The sequence below is a fragment of the Zeugodacus cucurbitae genome, chromosome X, assembly GCF_028554725.1.
Source record: "Zeugodacus cucurbitae isolate PBARC_wt_2022May chromosome X, idZeuCucr1.2, whole genome shotgun sequence".
Classification (NCBI taxonomy): Eukaryota; Metazoa; Arthropoda; class Insecta; order Diptera; family Tephritidae; genus Zeugodacus; species Zeugodacus cucurbitae.
Window position 1 is genome coordinate 2,995,001 of NC_071672.1, and position 7,913 is coordinate 3,002,913.

Consider the following 7,913-nt stretch of genomic DNA (forward strand, 5'->3'; position numbering starts at 1 on the left):
CTAATCCCCATACCCCCAAGGTCCCTAATGTCTGAGTACATCGGGCATTTCGCTATAACATGCACCCAATCCTCAACACACGCCCCACACATACACTCTAGACTATCTGCAAGGTGCCTCTTATGCAAGAATGCATTAAGAGGCCCATGCCCCGTAAGCAGGAAACCCAGACTTAGACAGAATCTGAAGTCTGGGTTTCCTTCTACACACCTAACGTCCCGGATGTACTCATAAGTCACCCGACCATTGAGACTACTGTCCCAACGGTCTTGGCACCTACACCTGACCCTATCATCTAGAAGCCTCTTGCTCCCTAGATATCCCTCCCTGTCCACATCATCATCGGAAATCAAATCATTCCGCAGCAATGACACACTCAGACCCCTTCTTAACCTGAATGATACAGCACGCTGTATGACAACCAGGTCAAGAGGGGGCGCACCTAGTAACACCTGCAACGCATCCGTAGAAACGGTGCGACATACAGGCAGACAGGCGATCATCATGCAACGCTGGACGGAGAGGAGCTTTCGGCAACCGAAGACCGTCGTGGTAGTTCGCCACCATACAGCAGCTCCATAAGTGCACAGGCCACAAACAAGCCGCGGTATATGGTGCGAACGGCACGACGTCCGAGGCCCAATCACTCCGTAAAACGCGCATAACCTTACCTACGACCGCCTGCAGTCGCACCTTCACACTCACCAAGTGTGGAGTAAAACACATTCTTTCACTCATGGTCAACCCCAGGTACTTGACTTGCGTCACATACCTGATGCCGACCCCATTCACTCGGACAACCGGTGGACGCCCCGGTGACAGTCTGCCTTTTAAAAGCATTGTCACCGTTTTGTCCATCGAGATGTCTACACCCACACTTATCACCCGATTGTGGACAATTTCTAAAAATTGTCCTCCCACCCGATCCAACTCACGCCTTGAGCGACCTTCAACAAGGAGAAGAAGGTCGTCCGCATACGCACAACATTACAGAGTGGTTCGAGCTGCCCAAGCAGAGAGTCCATCATGAGGTTCCATATATATGGACCACAGATGGATCCCTGCGGACAGCCACGAGCCACTCCAATCTCCACACTCCCATTCATTCCAACGATGGAGGCTTTTCTGTCCAAAAAGTAGCTTCGCCAGAGACTAATTTCCGGACAGCCAAGTTCCTCTAACCGTTCTATCACTCGATCCCAGATCAGATAATCGAATGCCCCCTTGAAGTCAACAAATATGCCTAGGACATACTTGTTGACATTCTCCCTAACAACATTCTGCACATACATCCACGCATCTTCCACACTGCGTCCTTTCCTGAACCCATACTGCCTATCCGACCACATACCCCGCGTTAGCTCCTGAAGTCGTTCCACCATCACCCTCTCCAGTACTTTTCCAAGCACCGGAAGAAGGCTGATGCCCCGATAAGAACGAGGATCACTCCTGATCTTATCAGGGGACTTCAGGAGAGGGACGACCCTGGCACTTTTCCACTCACGTGGAAAATATCCCTCCCACACGCATTTGTTATAAATGGCCTCCATGTATTCCGGAATGAACTTCCACAAGCTTTTGCACATCTCTCCGTTCAAACCTCTGGACTGGTGACCATGGATTGAATCCCATTCTCTCAACCAATTCATACACCTTTCACACCAGAAGCTAACCCCGGTCTTCAGCCAATTGTCTTCGCTGCCTGAACAACACACGCGCAAATCTTTCAAACGACCCTAACTGTTCGGCATTCCGACTAGTGGAGATCACACCACTAACATCTAACCGTCCATCAGTCCAACTAATCCCCATACCCCCAAGGTCCCTAATGTCTGAGTACATCGGGCATTCCGCTATAACATGCACCCAATCCTCAACACATGCCCCACACATACACTCTGGACTATCTTCAAGGTGCCTCTTATGCAAGAATGCATTAAGGGGCCCATGCCCCGTAAGCAGGAAACCCAGACTTAGACAAAATCTACCTAACGTCCCGGATGTACTCATAAGTCACCCGACCATTGAGACTACTGTCCCAACGGTCTTGCCACCTACACCTGACCCTATCATCTAGAAGCCTCTTGCTCCCTAGATATCCCTCCCTCTCCACATCATCATCGGAAATCAAATCATTCCGCAGCAATGACACACTCAGACCCCTTCTTAACCTGAATGATACAGCACGCTGTATGACAACCAGGTCAAGAGGGGGCGCACCTAGTAACACCTGCAACGCATCCGTAGAAACAGTGCGACATACAGGCAGACAGGCGAGCATCATGCAACGCTGGACGGAGAGGAGCCTTCGGCGACCGAAGACCGTCGTGGTAGTTCGCCACCATACAGCAGCTCCATAAGTGGCACAGGCCACAAACAAGACGCGGTATATGGTGCGAACGGCACGACGTCCGAGGCCCAATCACTCCGTAAAACGCGCATAACCTTACCTACGACCGCCTGCAGTCGCACCTTCACACTCACCAAGTGTGGAGTAAAACACATTCTTTCACTCATGGTCAACCCCAGGTACTTGACTTGCGTCACATACCTGATGCCGACCCCATTCACTCGGACAACCGGTGGACGCCCCGGTGACAGTCTGCCTTTTAAAAGCATTGTCACCGTTTTGTCCATCGAGATGTCTACACCCACACTTATCACCCGATTGTGGACAATTTCTAAAAATTGTCCTCCCACCCGATCCAACTCACGCCTTGAGCGACCTTCAACAAGGAGAAGAAGGTCGTCCGCATACGCACAACACTTACAGAGTGGTTCGAGATGCCCAAGCAGAGAGTCCATCATGAGGTTCCATATATATGGACCACAGATGGATCCCTGCGGACAGCCACGAGCCACTCCAATCTCAACACTCCCATTCATTCCAACGATGGAGGCTTTTCTGTCCGAAAAGTAGCTTCGCCAGAGACTAATTTCCGGACAGCCAAGTTCCTCTAACCGTTCTATCACTCGATCCCAGATCAGATAATCGAATGCCCCCTTGAAGTCAACAAATATGCCTAGGACATACTTGTTGACATTCTCCCTAACAACATTCTGCACATACATCCACGCATCTTCCACACTGCGTCCTTTCCTGAACCCATACTGCCTATCCGACCACATACCCCGCGTTAGCTCCTGAAGTCGTTCCACCATCACCCTCTCCAGTACTTTTCCAAGCACCGGAAGAAGGCTGATGCCCCGATAAGAACGAGGATCACTCCTGATCTTATCAGGGGACTTCAGGAGAGGGACGACCCTGGCACTTTTCCACTCACGTGGAAAATATCCCTCCCACACGCATTTGTTATAAATGGCCTCCATGTATTCCGGAATGAACCTCCACAAGCTTTTGCACATCTCTCTGTTCAAACCTCTGGACTGGTGACCATGGATTGAATCCCATTCTCTCAACCAATTCATACACCTTTCACACCAGAAGCTAACCCCGGTCTTCAGCCAATTGTCTTCGCCGCCTAAACAACACACGCGCAAATCTTTCAAACGACCCTAACTGTTCGGCATTCCGACTAGTGGAGATCACAGCACTAACATCTAACCGTCCATCAGTCCAACTAATCCCCATACCCCCAAGGTCCCTAATGTCTGAGTACATCGGGCATTCCGCTATAACATGCACCCAATCCTCAACACATGCCCCACACATACACTCTGGACTATCTTCAAGGTGCCTCTTATGCAAGAATGCATTAAGAGGCCCATGCCCCGTAAGCAGGAAACCCAGACTTAGACAAAATCTACCTAACGTCCCGGATGTACTCATAAGTCACCCGACCATTGAGACTACTGTCCCAACGGTCTTGCCACCTACACCTGACCCTATCATCTAGAAGCCTCTTGCTCCCTAGATATCCCTCCCTCTCCACATCATCATCGGAAATCAAATCATTCCGCAGCAATGACACACTCAGACCCCTTCTTAACCTGAATGATACAGCACGCTGTATGACAACCAGGTCAAGAGGGGGCGCACCTAGTAACACCTGCAACGCATCCGTAGAAACAGTGCGACATACAGGCAGACAGGCGAGCATCATGCAACGCTGGACGGAGAGGAGCCTTCGGCGACCGAAGACCGTCGTGGTAGTTCGCCACCATACAGCAGCTCCATAAGTGGCACAGGCCACAAACAAGCCGCGGTATATGGTGCGAACGGCACGACGTCCGAGGCCCAATCACTCCGTAAAACGCGCATAACCTTACCTACGACCGCCTGCAGTCGCACCTTCACACTCACCATGTGTGGAGTAAAACACATTCTTTCACTCATGGTCAACCCCAGGTACTTGATTTGCGTCACTTACCTGATGCCGACCCCATTCACTCGGACAACCGGTGGACGCCCCGGTGACAGTCTGCCTTTTAAAAGCCACGCGGGCAGCCACGAACCACTCCAATCTTCACACACCCATTCATACCAACGATAGAGGCTTTCCTGTCCGAAAAGAAGCTCCGCCAGAGGCTAATTTCCGAACAGTTAAGTTCCTCTAGCCGTTGAATCACTCGATCCCAGATTAGGTAATCAAACGCCCCCTTGAAGTCAACAAATATGCTAAGGACATATTTGTTGGTATTCTCCCTCACAGCATTCTGAACATACATCCAGGCATCTTCTACACTGCGTCCTTTCCTGAACCCATACTGCCTATTCGACCTCAAATCCCGCGTTAGCTCCTGAAGCCGTTCCACCATAACTCTTTCCAGCACTTTTCCAAGCACTGGAAGGAGACTGATGCCTGATCTTATCAGGAGACTTCAGGAGAGGAACAACCCTGGCACTTTTCCACTCACGCGGAAAATATCCCTCACAAATGCACTTATCATAAATGACCTCCAAGTATTCCGGAATGAACTTCCACAAGCATTTGCACATCTCTCCGTTCAGACCATCAAAACCTGGAGACCGTTTAGACCTGACCAGGCCAAAGGCATATCCCAGCTCCCCATCATCTAATGGAGGAACAGGTACCTCATGTGCATGGGGTGCCTGAACCTCAGCCCTGGGAAAGAACGCTCCTAACAGAACCCCAGCACACTCTCTCCACGTTGATAACACAGTGTCACCAACACGAAGAGAGGTGATATCCTCCCTCTTACGACCCCTGCAGATCTTATAGACCTGACCCCAGGGGTCATCCCTATTGTCATTCACAAAACTCCTCCACTCTTCTTTTTTTAATTTTCACAATCATATCTTTATATTCATTCATCGCACAACTAAAATCATACCTAATCTGGGACGGCCTATAAGAATTGTACCGCCGAGCACGTTGAAACTTTCGTCTCAACCGCCGGACAGTCCTCCTCTTCACGGTTAACTCATGCGTCCACCACTAAATTTTTTTCTAACCCTAAAACTTCCACACTTCCTGAACAATCTGTCATTCACACCCCACACCAACTCACACAGCCGAGCAATTTGCTCATCCACCTCCAGATCATCAAACACTAAGCGGTATTTCTAACACCGCTTCCCTTACACTCTGTCCATATCGGTTCCAGTCAATACCAGAGACGCCATCGCCGCAATGGACTCACACACACCAAAGGAGGGGAACGAGGAGCAACCACAATTTGGATCAAATTATGATCACTCAGACCCCACCCTCCTCTAACCTCCCACTTAAAATCAAACACTCTACTTGCTGCCTCATTCATAAGCGTCATGTCAATATCACTCACACCCCTAGGCCCATCAAACGTATACCACTCACTCGGCTCATTCAGAATGTAAAGGCCCTTAGCCAACACCCATTCATTCATTACGTCGCCTCGAACGTGGCTTTGATATCCAGACGAATGTCTGGATACCTTACTAAACCACATCGAGGACGAGGCATTCGCATCCTACCCTAGGACTAATGGGCTACCACTCGCCAGAAGTAGTAACATATCCATATAGCCCAGGTAGGGCGCTAGGGGCTCTCTAAATTTGCAATACAAACTAGCGACAATCTTTCTACCGAATTCCCCCTCTATAGATGCACACACCCCCTGTTGTGACGAATCCAAGACTACACAATCGTAGCCGGAATCATTCACAACTATTGCAGCATTAACCCCAAGGTCCGTAAAGACCCTAAAACCTCCAGGAAGACCCCGAACCACACCATTGGTGGCGTAAGGCTCCTGAAGTAAGGCAATGCCACACCCCCCCCTCAATCATACAACCCCCCAACTCACACATAACGGCATACGACCCCTGACAATTAAGTTGAAAAATCTCCCCCATCAGTGTCTGGAGAGGGCACGCTCAACAACGCCACAGTAAATCGGGCAGACAGCTGACATCATAAGATGCCCAGCTGGCCTACCCTTAAATGCACAGTTGCGACAATGGGGGGCATTGCCACAACCGGCAGCTCTATGTCCTTCTTGACCGCACCGCCTACAAACATCTGATTTGGCCCTACACTCAGCCACTCTATGGTCAAAACCCATACACCGGAAGCAGCCAGCAACTGGGCTATCCGGTCGAACCCTGAAGGAGAACCACTTTATGTAGCACCTTCCCGCCTCCAAAAGGGCGGACATTAATTTGTCCGACCCCTCAAGGACAAGGGGAAGGTCCCACCTCTTTCACCACCTTTTTGATGACTTCCTTAGAGGAAGTCGTCGGGGCCTTGCTGCGCACAACCACCGACCACGTCTCAACCGGCTTCGGCAATGCCGGAGCAATCGCCTTCAACACAGGCGCTGGAGGTGCACGCACCGACTCAGCCGGAGCCAAACCCACATCCGACCTCTTCGATTGGGGAATAGATCCCCCACAACCCCCCCTGAGAGCGTCAACCTGACCGCGAAGATGGGCATTCTCGGTTACTACCGTCATCAGGAGTGCCTCGTACTTCGAGGCAAGCTCCATCAGCCCCTTCGCAGTGGGGCTAGTGCTTCGCAGTAGTGACCTCAAAGTCTTTAACCCCAAACACCAATGCGTTTAATTCCGCCGTCACTGCCTTCATGGCAGCAACATGGCTGATAGCGCCTCCCCCAACCACACCACCATTTTCTCCACCCTCCTTAACAGCGTTAACAGGACACTCCTTTGCAGAAGTACCCTTAATGCGCTTCTTCCCCTTAATCCTCACTACACCTCCACGCTTGCTGACAATAGGGTGGACAACCACTTCTTCAGCGGTGTCACCCATATCAGCACAATCTCTGGCAGAAAAACCAAAAAGCAGAAAAACAACAAACACAGAAAACACTGAGACTCTATGAGAGTCAGCACCCACGCTAACAATGTGGGTAAACCACGTAAGCTCCAAAAGGTACTACCTAACACGCGCCTACACACAAAAACTAGTGTGCTCGAAAACACCTGTGCTCAAAAAACAACAAACGAAAAACAAATTACGTCACACAAAAAAAAAAACACTTGCTCAAACAAATTTTATATTCACAAAAACAAATTCAAATTTCCAAAAATACACTCAACTACACGTATATAAATAAACCCCTGCCGCAATGTAAAAAATTTCAAAACCCAGCTATGATATGCACAATACAATTGTATATATATTCAAACACTTGCAGTAATGTAAAAATACACAAAGCCAACTACAGAAAAGGTATACACGTACTGACAAACTTTATCTACACATACAATCGAACATATATTGAAAATGAAAATTTTTTATGAAAAACACACATATATACACACACGTATATATTAATATACTAATGCGTAAATATGTATGCAAATGTGCTAAAAAACTACCACAAATCACAAACTAATACACAAATACTCAAAATGAATGTACTTACATCCAATGCTGAGGGCTCCCACACAAAAAACACCAATTCACACAAAATTCACGACACAGAAAACGCACAGATAGGGACAGTAGGAATCTCCTGAATTCCTTCATGCGCGTCACTAATAC